This window comes from Toxorhynchites rutilus, chromosome 2, assembly GCF_029784135.1.
Source record: "Toxorhynchites rutilus septentrionalis strain SRP chromosome 2, ASM2978413v1, whole genome shotgun sequence".
Lineage (NCBI taxonomy): Eukaryota > Metazoa > Arthropoda > Insecta > Diptera > Culicidae > Toxorhynchites > Toxorhynchites rutilus.
The window spans coordinates 304247613-304263216 of record NC_073745.1 but is presented as its reverse complement, the minus strand read 5'-3'; positions in this window follow the sequence as shown (position 1 = coordinate 304263216).

Sequence of the window (15604 nt, the reverse complement as noted above, 5' to 3'; positions counted from 1 at the left end):
GATGTGGCGAAACATCGCTTGTTGAATTTATTCAATCGGTTTCTGGAGCATAATGTTGTTCCAGATGATTGGAGACAAGTGCGAATTATAGCTATTCAAAAACCCGGAAAACCCGCGTCCGACTTCAATTCGTACCGCCCAATAGCAATGCTGTCTTGTATACGGAAATTGTTGGAGAAAATTATCTTGTTTCGCCTTGATCGATGGGTTGAAACGAATGGCCTACTCTCAGATACACAATATGGGTTCCGCAGGGGCAAGGGGACGAATGATTGTCTTGCGTTGCTTTTTTCAGAAATTCAAATGGCTTACGCCGAAAAAAAACAAATGGCTTCAGTATTCTTGGACATAAAGAGGGCCTTTGATTCTGTTTCAATAGAGGTTTTGTCAGACAAATTACACTCTCGGGGTCTACCGCCTCTATTGAATAATATGTTATATAACTTGCTTTGTGAGAAACATTTGAACTTTTCTCACGGAGATTCGGCAGTAAGTCGGGTCTCTTACATGGGCCTCCCTCAGGGCTCATGTTTAAGCCCCCTTTTGTACAACTTCTATGTAAGCGACATTGACAATTGCCTTACACAAAATTGCAGCTTAAAACAACTTGCAGATGATGGAGTGGTCTCTGTCGTAGGATCAACAGAATCCGACCTACAAGAACCCTTACAAGATACTTTGAACAATTTTTCAACCTGGGCCATTGGGCTAGGGATCGAATTCTCCACGGAGAAAACAGAGATGGTGGTTTTTCCTAGGAAGCATAGACCAGCAAAACCAAAGCTTCAACTTTTGGGTAAACCGATCACTCATGCTATGTCATTCAAGTATCTTGGGGTCTGGTTCGACTCCAAATATACTTGGGGGGCCCATATTAGGTATCTGAGTGAAAAATGCCAACAAAGAATAAACTTTCTCCGTACAATTACCGGCACCTGGTGGGGAGCCCATCCAGAAGATCTTATAATGTTGTATCGAACAACTATTCTCTCAGTGATGGAGTATGGCAGTTTCTGTTTTCAATCAGCTGCCAAAACACACCTCATTAAACTCGAGCGAATTCAGTATCTTTGTCTCCGTATCGCGTTGGGATGTATGCCCTCAACGCATACCATGAGTCTCGAGGTTTTGGCAGGCCTACTCCCACTAAAAGATCGCTTCAATTTATTATCTCTTCGGTTCTTCATCCGGTGTAAGGTCATGAACCCATTTTTTTTTATCCCATTTATTTATTTTAGGCTCATTAGCATTTTAGCTGTAACAGAGCCAAATTTTAATCGTGTACATGTCACATGGTTATCATATCTATAATTAGTACATTACACAGTTGCCATTCGGCAGTATTCCTTCTATACCATTACATATGGTACATTTACACAGTAGCCATTTAGGCGTAAGAGTTTTCTTTCTGTTCTTCCATTATCCAGTTGGACCACCGGACAGCGGAGACAGTTGATTGATCATTGTTGAGTTATTTATAGAACAGCAGCCCGATGTGTCTTGCAGAGCAGAGCAAATGTATGGATGAATCGATCTTATTTCGACCGTGGATCGATCTCCATCGCTGATGATTGTTGCGTGGACGCAGCTATTCTGTAACAACACAAAGATGGTCAATGAGGGTCCTGAGTTTTGAACTCACGATCGATCGCTTACTAAGCGAACGCGCAACCAATGTGGCTACGGAGACCCCCGTGAACCCATTGGTGATCGGAAATTTTGAGCAGCTGATCGGGCTAAATTTTCATTCTGGATTCATGACTTCATATAATGAATTCATCTCCATGCAGGTTGATCCTTCTTCGTATATTCCCAACCGTGTTTGTTTTCCTGACTACATCAATTCCTCTGTACATTTTGATCTGTTCATGAAGGAGAAAATCCATGGAATTCCAGATTATCATCGATCGGGGATCGTTCCTACGATCTTCAATGCAAAATATGGGCGTATCAATTGTGATAATATGTACTTTACTGATGGGTCCTCTATGAATGAGTCCACAGGATTTGGAGTGTTCAACGAATTTTTTAGCACCTCCCACAGTCTTCAGAATCCTTGCTCAGTGTATATTGCTGAATTGGCAGCAATACACTGGGCGCTGGACAGCGTCGCCTTACGACCTGTTGAACACTATTACATTGTAACGGATAGTCTTAGCTCTGTCGAAGCTATCCGTTCAGTGAGGCCGGAAAAGCACTCGCCGTACTTCCTTGAGAGAATACGAGAAATTTTGAGTGCTTTAACCAGACGCTGTTATGTCATTACCTTTGTCTGGGTCCCCTCACATTGCTCAATTCCGGGTAATGAGAGGGCTGACTCATTGGCAAAGGTAGGTGCAATTGAAGGCGATATTTATCAGCGTCAAATCGCCTTCAATGAATTTTATTCTTTAGTCCGTAAAAATACCATCGTTAACTGGCAACGTAAGTGGAACGAAGATGAATTGGGTCGGTGGCTTCACTCGATTATCCCTAAGGTTAGCCTCAAACCATGGTTCAAAAGTCTGGACTTGAGTCGGGACTTTATTCGCACCTTCTCTCGACTCATGTCCAATCACTGTTCGTTAGACGCGCTACTCTTTCGTTTTAATCTTGCCGATGGCAATATCTGTGCTTGTGGCCAAGGTTACCACGACATCGAACACGTTGTTTGGTCGTGCGAGGTGTATCTTGTTGCCAGATCGAATTTAGAAAACTCTCTTCGGGCCAGAGGAAGACAGCCCAATGTGCCGGTGAGAGATGTGTTGGCTCGGTTAGACCTTGATTACATGTCCCAAATATACGTCTTCTTAAAAGTTATCGATCTTCGTGTGTGATTGTCCTTATATCCTTATATTTTCCTTTTCCTTTTCCTTCGCGAGAAATTAAATCCCTTCTTACTAACAATAGAATAAGGTGAAATGTAAATACATATTAGATAGAAGATAGGCTTAAGAATTGAGTATGATGAATGTGAGTGCGAATGTGAGTGTGAACATTGTCAACATATCCTTATATCCCTTCCTTTTCCTGAAAAAAATGTCACCCTTCTAAACTCGAGCAAACCGCGAGTAATCGGTTCCCTACTTCATTAACACTAGAATTAATTAAAAATGATTATATATACTTGTAACAATACAGATAGGAGTTTGGCTCCTTTAAACTTATGTAACTGAGCCTGTAAAAATAAACGATATAATAAAAAAACCTTCGCCTGCCAGCATTTCAAGTGGAAACAAAGGAAAGCACGAGCCCGAGGAAAGCCAGTCCAGTTTGACTTTTGATGCATTATTCAACAGTGTGGGCGTGAATTCCCTTCATGTCCTGACCTACAACCTTCTACTACTCGATGCCTAATGTAAGCAGCAGCTTGGAGCAGCAAACGCTCACGACCGACCTTCCCTCGTTCCATTCGGGGGTTCGCAGCAGTTGAACAGAAGATCGTGCGGCCCCATGCAGAAGCTGGAAGGTACAGTTGAGTTGTCGAACTCAGAAGTGAGTCGTCGATATCTTTTTCACGTCCGAGCGATGAGATAGACTACTCACTTTCCTGCCAGAGTGCACTCAGGCGGGAATGTTTGCAAACGGTTGTATTAAATTTCGGTTAAGTCTGCCATTTGTGCTTTCAGTAGCATTTGTGTTCGTCGTTGCGTGCATAGTCGTATAGGTAGGGGAAGTGGAGGCATAGTGGTCACCCTAAGGAATATGCCCATTTCCAGTGCCCACATACCTATTATACCTACATACATACATACATACATACCTACATATATACATACATACATACATACATACATACATACCTATAAGATTGAATAAACTAAATTTCTCGAGAAATTCCTTAGATACCATGCGCACTGAACTTCGGCCGAATGGCTATCGGGAGAGTAATTTCTGTTTTTATTTGTATTTCGAAATGCGACAGCTCTACTGAAGTACAGAGTGACTCGAAAGTCATTATGTTCTTCAAACATAAGGTGACTATCAATACGGCATCTATAATCAATAGTTATACTACCAAACAAGCAGGTGACCACTTTCCCCCCACTGACCAATTTGCCCCCACTACCCCTATATTCTTTCCCAATACTGTATTTCGTAAGCAAGTAAGCACAAAAGCTCAAAAGCCTACAATTAACCGGGCGCTTCCTCTGCTCCATCGTCGTTTCTCCGACGCCTAAAATAATAATACAAGCCCTGCGCGTGAGGACGATCAATCACCCCCGGGAGAAAGCTAGCGATACGGTCTGTGCTCCAAACCATGACGTCGAACGCCATTTGTCAGCCGAAAAGCACATCATTAATGTTTGAACAGGGCACCGACAACGACGACAGACCGACCACCGGATGTGGGAGGCTTTTTATTTATGATAGTGTGAACAATAAATTTTGAACCGTTATCGGCACCACGGAGTGCGACACAATTTTGGACTGGCGAAAAAGTGATATTATCAACTGCATATCGAGATATCGAGATTAAAATTATTCTCAGAAAGTTGGACCATTCCTTATAGGGCTTCGAGGTATTTGAAAGTGTTTGGTCCTGAAATAGGTAGAATGGTTCCTTCATCAAAAGAAAAAGAACACGAATTTCCCAAATAAATCTTCAAATATACGAGATATTTATCACATCAATGGCGTTAAAAGTGATATATGAATTTCAATTATTACTATAAAATATTTGAGTTTTTGTTCTTGTCCTGTCAGCTATAAATATCACATCCGTTTTATATGAATTCTATATTCTAAGGGTTGAAGAAATTGTCGGATTGGATCGGCTGGATTGTCGAAAGAACAGTCGAATTTTAATACTATATCACTTCCACACATTCCCCCTCTAGTGGCAGAAGTCGGGTTGTTCTGAAGCGATCCTGTTGTAAAGCCAATTTTTAATTTTAGATTTCCACTTGACTCCATCTTCTCAAACGACGAACGACTGACGTTAATTAACTGGTGCATATCGATTTCCAATGCACACACACAACCCGCACTGTTTTCCGCCGCTGAACCTAATCGTTGTTAGTTACAGCTCACGGCCCGTACTTCATGTGTATAAAATCACAATCATATCGTATCGCCCGAAATATTCATCTACTGCAGCACCAGCTCAACTGGGATTAGTGCACATGACGGATGGGGCTCACAAGCGCACAGTGATCTCGATAGGTAACTGGAGACCCATTCCAGCGTGACGTGACAACGATTTTTTTTTAACTAAAAACAGATTTTTCCTCGTTTTCATGTATAAATCACACGATTTCCAAATGGTAAACGATTTTAAAGTTCCTACAAGAATCTTCAGTTGGAGAACATTTTGCAGTTGAATTCGCTTGTTGCCAGCCCAATACTTTTGTGACGTGACAACGCCTGTCTTTTTACGGGTTCTGACTTTTGAACATTTTTGTTGTATTTTCCGTTCCGTTTCAAAACATACAAATAAATTTGTTCTATGATTTGTCAATGAAAGATGAACGTAGATTCCTGTATACTCAGTTTTTCAAAAAATTCGCAAGAACATGCATTTTGACGGCATGCATTTTGTGACGTGACAACGCGCTTTGTGCGAATAAACAGTTTCCACGAAGAGTTGTCACATCACTCAATTAATTAGTTGTATTAAATAAGAATTTCACCGTATTGTAGCAAGCGATATACTATTTTTTATGTCTTTTTATTACTCTGAATATTTCTTATTTTCCTGTGAGATCTCCCTTTTCCCTTTCAAAAGTCCATCCTACAGAGGAAGGTGGTCCTAACGCAACCGGTGGTGCTGAACCTACCTTCCTTTGTATCTCAGGAACGGTGCTTCCTATTGAATTTTCAATAGTGTCAAATGAATCGTGTCCTAACGCTGACAATTTAATAATATAGTGACTTTTTTCTGGCTCTCTTCATTCTAGCCTTTTAGCGCCATTTTACGTTTTCATTCCTTCAAAAACAGAGAAGATATATATTCGACCTGTATGCAAAATTAATTCTATGTTCTTTTAGATTGTGAAACATTGCGAATCAAAGCAATTTTAATTGTTTATGGTATGTTCATCGAAATAAGCTATATAAATTGAATCTATCTGTTACCTGTAATACACGGTATTTCTTTATTTGGGAAAAGTCGGGGTAGTCCTAACCGACCTCCAGTTTTTATATCATGATTGTTTAACACGTATACTCTGGCGCTTGCCATCAATGGCTAGCACAATCCTAGTTCATCGAGTGGCGCTCACTACATGGGAACGAATTTGATTTTGCTATCAGAAACTTTTAATAAACTCTTTTTATGCACCCGCGCACATACCCGTGCAAGGGCGTTTATGTTTGCGTGTTGAAGATGACTTTGACTTTGACGTTGATGTTTGCGTGTGCATTTGTATGTGTACTTTCTTTGTATAAATCCAAGCTCTAAGGCTAAGTTCTTTCCACTCAAACAGTATCTCCCTCTAACTTGAATCCTATCTCTCACTATCAAACATTATTCTTTTTTTATTCCTCTTCGCGCACCCATGGATACATGCCAACATTACAATTCACGATCGTATTGTGGGATTTCATGGCATTCCCGGTCTTTTATATATTTATTTTGTCACCATGCTCGATTCCATAATGGCATCGGAATACGATATTCGACTTCTGCTGATAAGCCCATATCGCATGGTGTTTCCATATTTTTTTAGCATTTAATACTACCATCAGCAAACCGGAAGTTAAAATAAGATTATATCTTATATTATGGAATCCACGTTCATATATTGTTGATAAAACTCCTATGTTTATTCGTATGTTTTGAAACGGAACTATAATTAATTAAATTAATCATTAATGTTCAACATTCCGAAACAGCAAAAAGTCAGGTGTTACCAAGCCACAAAACTATTTGTCTGACAACAAGCCAATCTAACTATAAAATAATCTCCAACTGATGATTCTTGTTGGAAATTTTCTTAATTTTACTATAACATCGTTTAATTTTGTGTGCTTTATTCAGGAAAACGCAAAAAAAGTGTTTGTAGTGAGTCAAAATGTTATTACGTCATACTGGAATGGATCGTATACTTTCCGTGACGTGACAACAACTTCTGGAGACAGTTGATACTCCTCTATTTGTGGACCGATCTCAACCAAAATTTTGTGGGTTGTTGACTCTCATTGTTTGCTCAGAGAAACCCAAGTATAAAAATGTTTGAACCTATGTTCATCTGATAAACTGAAAAAAAGTTCTGTTTTATGTGACGTGACAACGCTTCAAAATACCTGTTTTTCAAATGTTTGCTTCTCATAAATTACAAAATGAAACGTAGGTCTACCCACGGCTCCTCAAACAAGCATTTAATCACCTATTCAATGGTATATAGTCATTGAAGTTTGGTTAAGCAGAAATATCTCAAGAAACATAAAAATAGTGAAAACCTAAAATATTTTAAATATAATTATGTAGTTTTTTAATCTCGCCTCTCTCAAAGGTTGGTGCTCGATATGAAAATTTTCAACAGTAAATTCAACTTTTCAGGAAGATTTTTTAGCAATGCGTTTAAAACAACTTAGTCAGACTTCATATTCTAATCAGATGGGTTTCAAGTTACAATTTCTCAGTCATAATTTAAATTTATCATATGATTGTGGGTTGCTCCCATCAAAAATATCAGGTTTCAATAAAATCTAAGTGAGTCGTGCTCCCGTGGCTGAGTGGTTAGCGTCATAACTAACATGCCGGGTGTTCGGGTTCGATTCCCGTTCTGGTCAGGGGAATTTTTCGTCAAAGAAATTTCCTCCGACATGCACTGTGATCACGCGTATTCTAGAGCTTGCCACTCAGAATGCATTCAAGGCGTGTTATTTGGCATAGAAATCTCAACTAAGTACTAATAAAAATGACGCAAGTAATACTACGTTGAGACGGCGAAGTTCCTCTAGGAACGTTAGTGCCATTGAAGAAGAAGAAGAAGAAGTGAGTCGCATTAAAATTTGCTGTTTTTCGGCTGATTTGACGTGGAATTGCTCATTCAATTTAGAAGACCTCTCAACAGAACTAATCGAGAAAAAAAAATCTGAGAATTACATGCATCATGTTCATGCCCATTCGTCTTTCGGGAATATATTGGGGGTGCAAATTGAAAAACACGAAAATTGATCAATATCGAGTGCTCATTACTCATTCGTTTCCTGATGAATTCACTACATTCTTGCTTCAATCGATTAGGGCACTTCCTAATATTCTATTACAATGAAGAAATTGTCTTCTTGAATGGCGTTAACGTTCCCTGTGAAACTTTTTTGTAGTAGTCGAAGGAGCGAGCATCAAGGATGAAACCATGATCAAAATGGTGCATACCCCACGAGAGTAGCTGTGACGGAGTGCGCGTCATGTTGGAGGGCACTACCTAATCGGCGCTCCGCTGGGAGAGAAATCCTGCGAGGGTGACTGTGACGGGGCGCGCGTCAAGTTGGAGGGCGCTTCCTAATCGGTGCACGTCTCGACAGGTAACCGGATACTGCCGCGGATAACAGCAAAAATGCCTGCCTGGCAACGCCTGATCGTGGCCTGGATGGAGAAACACCGCCACGGATGAAGCCATGACCAAAATGGTGCATACCCCACGAGAGTAGCTGTGACGGAGTATGCGTCGTGTAGGAGGGCACTACCTAATCGGCCCTCCGCTGGGAAGAAAAAGTTGTTGTTGTTGTTGTTGTTGTTGTTGTATTGTTGTTGTAGATGAGTTCCTTCGGTTTTACAACTGATGGCATTACTTGCTTATTATTCCAGTGAATCAAATTTACAGACATTCGTTGTAAAGCCACTGTATTTGCGCGTCTTTTTCAGTATACGTATACGTCAAAAGCAATGAGGATGATCCGAATGATAGGACATTGGGTGGCATATGAATTAAAGTCACAAGACGTCGAACGCCGAACAACTGCTCCTACGACATGAAAGAAAGGATTTTTTTGCATCGAATCGTTACTGGCGATGTAAAGTGGCTCCATTACGACGATCCTGAACGTCGAGCAACGTATGGATACCCCGGCCATGCATCAACATCGACGGCCGCGCGGAATATTCACGGCTAGAAGGTTATGCTGTCTATTTGGTGGAACCAGTCGGGTGTGGTGTACTATGAGCTGCTAAAACCGAATGAAACCATTACGGGGGACCTCTACCGATGACAATTGATGCGCTAGAGGCGTGCACTGAAGGAAAAACGGCCACAATACGTGCAAAAACACGATAAAGTTATTTTCCAGCACGACAATGCTCGGTCGCATGTCGCGAAACCTCCACGATAGATGTTCGTTTCAATCTTCTAGAAAAATGTTGGTTCTAATCTTCTAGAACATGTACCTCATTTCGGAATACGCAAATCATTTCGTGCTTAAGTCTAATTTGTTGCGAAAGTTTTTTAATATTTACGACACGGATTATCCCCTCGATGTTTGTCCCCAAAAATACGTATTCTAAGCCACTGTACATTGGGCGTCAAAATCATTCACCATTCACACGTGTACAAAAATGCGATTCGCGCTTTGGCGGGTGCAAAAATGACCCATTCAAATCCTGTGATTGAGCTGATACCGGCTGGTTCGACTCTCAGGTGCTATTAGTTTCACATTCCATTCCCTCCTCACTCACCTCACTGATGCCTGCGAAATCGAACCTATGTGTAACCCAGTTTCGATTTTGCTGTTCTAAGCAAACCATCGCTCCGGCTCCGAAGCTACGAAGGTGTGCTTGGCAAAAAAAAAATGGGGAACATCAGCATTGAAAAATGTTCTATTGTCAGCAACAACTGATCAAATTAGTGAACCTGATTCATAACGAGTGCATACATCTGAGCATGTATGTGGGGGTGGAAAAAAATTCCGCAGAAAAAAACTTCTCCTTTGAATATTTCATTCGGGTAAACTTCATCCCGCATTTTCTTCCCAGGCTGCTATTGCTGGGTGGGAGTTTAAACTGCAATAATTGCTGGCAGGAGCATCTCTTCTCTGCAGGAAGAATGATAGGAAGAGTCAAATGTGGGATGAACCGTCAGACACATTAACATACATTTACATTAAGTAATCTGCTTGAAGTATCACAAGATTTGAGGGCAAATAAGATCCCCAGAGGAAAATGGCTGCGCGGATGCTGGTGGCTTCCGGGTTGCTGATTTCCGTAGTAATGATGCCGAGGGTCTAGATTAAAGTGCAAAGTGATGTATATTTCATGCGGATTATAATGAGAGGCACTAGCAACAGTGTCATGCTGCTAGCAACTTCCGGCATGTATTAGCGATGCGCCTGCTTGATGGATCCGCTATTCACACAGCGCTTCGGAAACATTGCGTTCATTAAACCCCGCATGAGTAGTATACATATCGAATCAGCCGATATATGCAATTCATGCACTCGAATTTCAACGGGTCACTAATTATCCCACTCCCTATGATAAGATTACATTTGCCAAAGCTCGCGCTATGGCTCTATTACTCAACAAGTCTATCTCATTATGATATGACCACCATATGCAGAACGCTACTGTTGAGAGCCAACCTCATTCCATTGTCTGTCCCCAGTTTTCACTTAGATCATGCCCTGGCCAGCCCTTTCGATAGTTCCGACATTACATATATATACATCCCCGGTGGGACAAGGTCAGGAAACTATTAGTCACCGATGATATTCGTAATGTGATTGATGTGCTTGCGGTTCACGAAGGACTAATCAGCTTGCCGCAAAGCTAAAGTCGAGGTGGAATTTATTCAATTAGCAGAATGCTTAATGTATTCAAGAAGGGTATACATGGGTTGTAAACTTATCGTTGAACCATGTTTTAATGTAAGGGAAGTGTTTCAAAACATTTGACCAGAGATTACATCGCTGATGTGACTCATGCTATTTATAATAGGGTTTAAACACTGCAGATTATATCTCATGTACTCAACAATGCGCTTCTCAATGGTTTCATTCATTTTTTTATAGAAGGTAGAAGAATAGAAGGTACATCAATCGATTGGCTATATTTCTACGAACCTATTACAATAGATAAAATAATATATTTGTTGAAACAAAATATTAATCAATTGGGAAATGTGAAGCATTATCTAAACGGATATCCCAAGTTCTGCTCAGTGCATTTGACATGGCGAGGCACATTTCATAAAGTTGTTATAGTGATTTCTATTCCAGTTCCGCTCTATACAGCGAGCAATCAACAGCATAGGTTAAGGCTGAGAGTAAATTTTCAAGTTTGAAAATTGCCTTTTTAAACGCTTTTAGAGAGCAACGACAAAACCACGCATCAGGGTCACCATAAATTTCCGCTAAAGAGATAATTATTAAATTTCATTTCTTCCTAATATTGGGTATGTAATTTAATTCGTTTCGTTCCCAAAAAATGGCTCAAGGTACTGTAAATAGTCGGCGACGACGATTGATTATTGCTGAATCGTGAAGTGTCGACATCTGTAAACCAAATATTGTTTACAATTATTTGAGTTTTGTACAACAAGTTCATTTTTTACTGCGATAAAAGACAGATCGCAGATATGTTTACATCCATCAATAAGAAATATTCCAAAGCACCTATCACAATTAAAAAAATACATTATTTGAAACTAATTTCTGAATAGCTGAAAAATGTCAAGTCTTTTCTGAATGAAAACCTCGCGTTGTGATTGGTCGAAAAACATTAGCAATTTGTACTCTCTGCAATGTCGAGTTTCGTTGAAATGAGCACCATTTGCGGGATGTTTTGATTTTCTGTTTCCATTGGAAAAAATGAGCAGCTGAAGCGCATCGAGTATATATATTTGTTTATATGGTCAACAGGTAACATTGTACCCCAATGACAAGTAAAATAATATAAATTAACACAGAACACTTCTAAAGTTACACTTATTTGTTTCACGCGTCATATTAAAATTAAAAACGTGGTAACACCTATTGAAGAGACGAGACATACTCCGCATTGGTTCATGCAAACCATAATTCGTTCTAGCAGAAGGGGTACTAAGGAACGTGTGTGTACGAAGGCTGCGACGACGTATATTAATGTCTAAAAAGCCGAGCAAAGTAGAACAATCAGTGTTGCCCTGCAGCAGGTCTGCAATGAAGCAAGCCTTTGCTACGTTGCGTCTCTCATCCAACAACTCCAGTTTAATAAGTAAACAACGGCTCTTGTAACTAGGCAGGTTAAATGGATCCGTCCACCTAAGATGACGTAGAGCAAAGCGGACGAATTTTCTCTGTACTGCCTCAATCCGTTGGTTTTCATTTTGGTAGTAAGGAGACTATATTACCGATTAATATTGCAGGATGGGGCGCACAATAGAACAGTACAGAGCTTTCAGGCAATAGATATCCCTAAACTTTTTGGCAAAACGAAAGAGAAAACCCAGATGCGAAGAGGCTTTAGATACGACGAGTGTAATGTGATCCTTGAAGGTAACTTTCGTATCAATCAGGATGCCCAAGTCCTTGATAGTCGATTCTCGCTGTAATTGTACACCTTCCAGACTGTAACCGAAGTGAAAAAGAGAGCGTTTACGTCCAAACGAAATTACCGCGCATTTGGACACGTTTAGTGACATTCTATTACTATGACACCATTTAGCGAATGTTTCTAACTGTTGTTGTAGAAAAACCGCGTCTTGTGGCTGCTCAATCTTATAGAACAGCTTCAGGTCATCTGCATACGAGAGTTTGAGGCAGTTTAGTACGAAGTTGACATCATTCATGTATAGTAGGAATAGAAACGGTCCGAGGTGACTTCCTTGGGGAACACCAGAGCAAGCTGGAAAGGGTTTCGAAACATGGTCTCCAATCTTGACAGACATGTTACGACCACATAGGTAAGTTTCCAGCCAGAGTAACAGATCGCCATCCATGCCTAGTTTGTCAAGTTTAGCTATTGCGATTTGATGGTTCATTTTATCGAATGCTGCAGATAAATCCGTGTATATAGCATCCACTTGCTGACGATTTTCTATTTGACGAACTACATAGGAAGTGAAGCAAGTTAGGTTAGTCGTCGTTGAACGTTTTGGCATGAATCCGTGTTGGTCCTCCGATATATAATGCGCGTATCTGTGCACTAACTCGTTAAGAATGATCAATTCAAATAGCTTGGACGTGGCACTTAACGCAGCTATACCGCGGTAATTCGAAACGACCCTTTTGCACCCTTTCTTGAACACAGGGAAAGTAGTGGTTTTAATGTTGAAATCAAAAAGCTTCCGGGTCAATCGGAAAAGTTTGAAGACGAAGAATTGGAGATTGACACGTATCCATTGAAAGATGGTGCTTTGTGATAATTAAGTAGATTTTCGCAGAAGGAGCCATCTGGACGTCAACCCTATGAACTTTTCAGTCAAACTGTTATATTCCATACGAATTGAAAGCGAGAGATGTCGAACGGCGATTTAGCATTTCCGAGATGTTACTTGAACGGAACACAAGAAAGTATTTTTTGAATCGAATCGTTAGCGGGACAAAAATGGATCCACTACGATTATTCAAAACGCCTAAAATGAGCTGAAACTAGATCAAACGATCAATGGAGACTTCTACAGGCAATAATTAATCTTTTTGAAACGAGCTATTGCCTAAAAAAGTCCATATCATACGACCAGACACGAATCGATCCATCACGACAACGCTCGGCTTCATGTTTGTGTTCTATTTCTATTTCTGAAAAAGCAGATGGAAAATTCTGGTTCACCCGTCTTATTTTCAAGACCTTGCTCCTTCCGACCACCATTTGTATCGATCGATGCAGAATGTTCTGGGTGGAATATGCTTTACTCGAGATCATTCTTAGCTTTCAAAGATGAATGCTTCTTTCGTGACGGAATCTGCAAATTTCCAGAAAGAGAGAAAAAGTAGTGACTAGCAGATTACGTTTTTAATGAAATCAAGTTAACGTTAATAACTATTTTCGCTACGAACGAATTCTGATGAACTGTTTTTGTGCGAATTTTTTTTTCGTACGATTTTCCTTTCTTGTGCGATTTTTTATGCGACTTTTTTGGGCAATATATGAAAAAGATAATATTTGACGAAGTTTCCGATCATTTAGTTTTTTCTATCTTTGATATGTAATTCAACAACACACTACATAGGTTCCGTGTCAGCCAATTGCCAGTATCAAGCCTTGTTTTGTTTGTTTTAAGTTTAACTTTCCCAATAACAGCCAACTAATGCATTCGTCTCTAACCGTTTTCAACTTATCTCGTATGAATGATGATGATGATGATGATGATGATGATGATGATGGTCCCGCCTCCTTCCCCTACAGAGGTTTGAGCAAGACGAGTTATGTAAAAGATAATTTATTTATTTTTTCTCAACATTGAAATCAGTATAGCAAACACAAAAAAACGCACTGATTTTATTCACAGATATAAGATCAAAAAAATTGCAATGTCAAAAGACATGCCAATACTCAGTCATGTCCGCCACAGAGCCGATACGATCCCGACGAGGTCCTTGCAGCCAAGTGGTCCACCAGAGCACAAGTCCAACCGCCAGCCTTGTTTTGGATTGACTATGAATATCCTCATTCAGAGAAATCGAGAAAATTTCCTTTACGAAAAATTCCTAGACCGGTCCCTCAAAATCATTCAATTTAATATCCTTTATATCTGTGCCTCGCGCGCGACGCTCAAACTTTTGTAGACTACTTTTATTTTTTTTTTCAACTAATACAACTATAAAAACAACAAAATAAAAATAAAAATAGTCCATCATCACCAGATCATGACAGACATAATAGAGATCAATACAAATTTAAAAAAAGATAATTTAAAAAAAATAAATAGTCTACATAATATAATCCGTTAAAAAACTTCGTCAGGTTAATTGAAAATATTAAAACAAACTACAAAAAATTGTCCACATTAATTATCCGTTCGTATAAACTTCGTCAATAAAAATCTTCGTCATAAAATTTAAAAAAAAATTGTTCGACTGTTAACTAAAGACAGCTTTCACGTGGGAAATACAGTGCCTCTTAAATTCTGTAAGTGTTGTTGCGCATTTAATATGTCTTGGCATCGAGTTGAAAACATTTATTCCTTTGAAGTACAACGAATTTTGTGAAGCACATGACAAGAAATTAGATGGTCTTAATTCATTCGCGTTTCTAGTGGTATATCTATGGAAATCACTTCCTCTTTCAACTCGATCACACAAATATCGAGGCAGCAAACCATTAACTACTTTAAAAATGAACACCATAGTTAAATAGACAATTCTTTGCTTCGCGGATAACCATTTTAGAGCGTCCAGCATCAAAGATGAGGAAGTTAATCTATTACATTTTAGGATCAACCGCATTATTTTATTCTGCAAACGTTGTAATCTCGATATTTGTGTATCATTGGCTAAAAATAATATGGAAGAACAAAAGTCTAAATGAGGAGAGATGATTGATTTGTATAGCTGTATTTTGCTGCAAATAGTTAAATCGTTTTTCAATCGGCATAAGATTCCATACTTCTTGGCAATTTTCTTGATGACATTGTCAATGTGAGTATTGAACTTGAGTTTGTCATCAATAATCACGCCAAGATATTTAATCTCCCGAACGCGATCAATGGTCTCATCATCAATTACAATTGAGACGTTTTCATTAGAACGATTTCGCGAGATT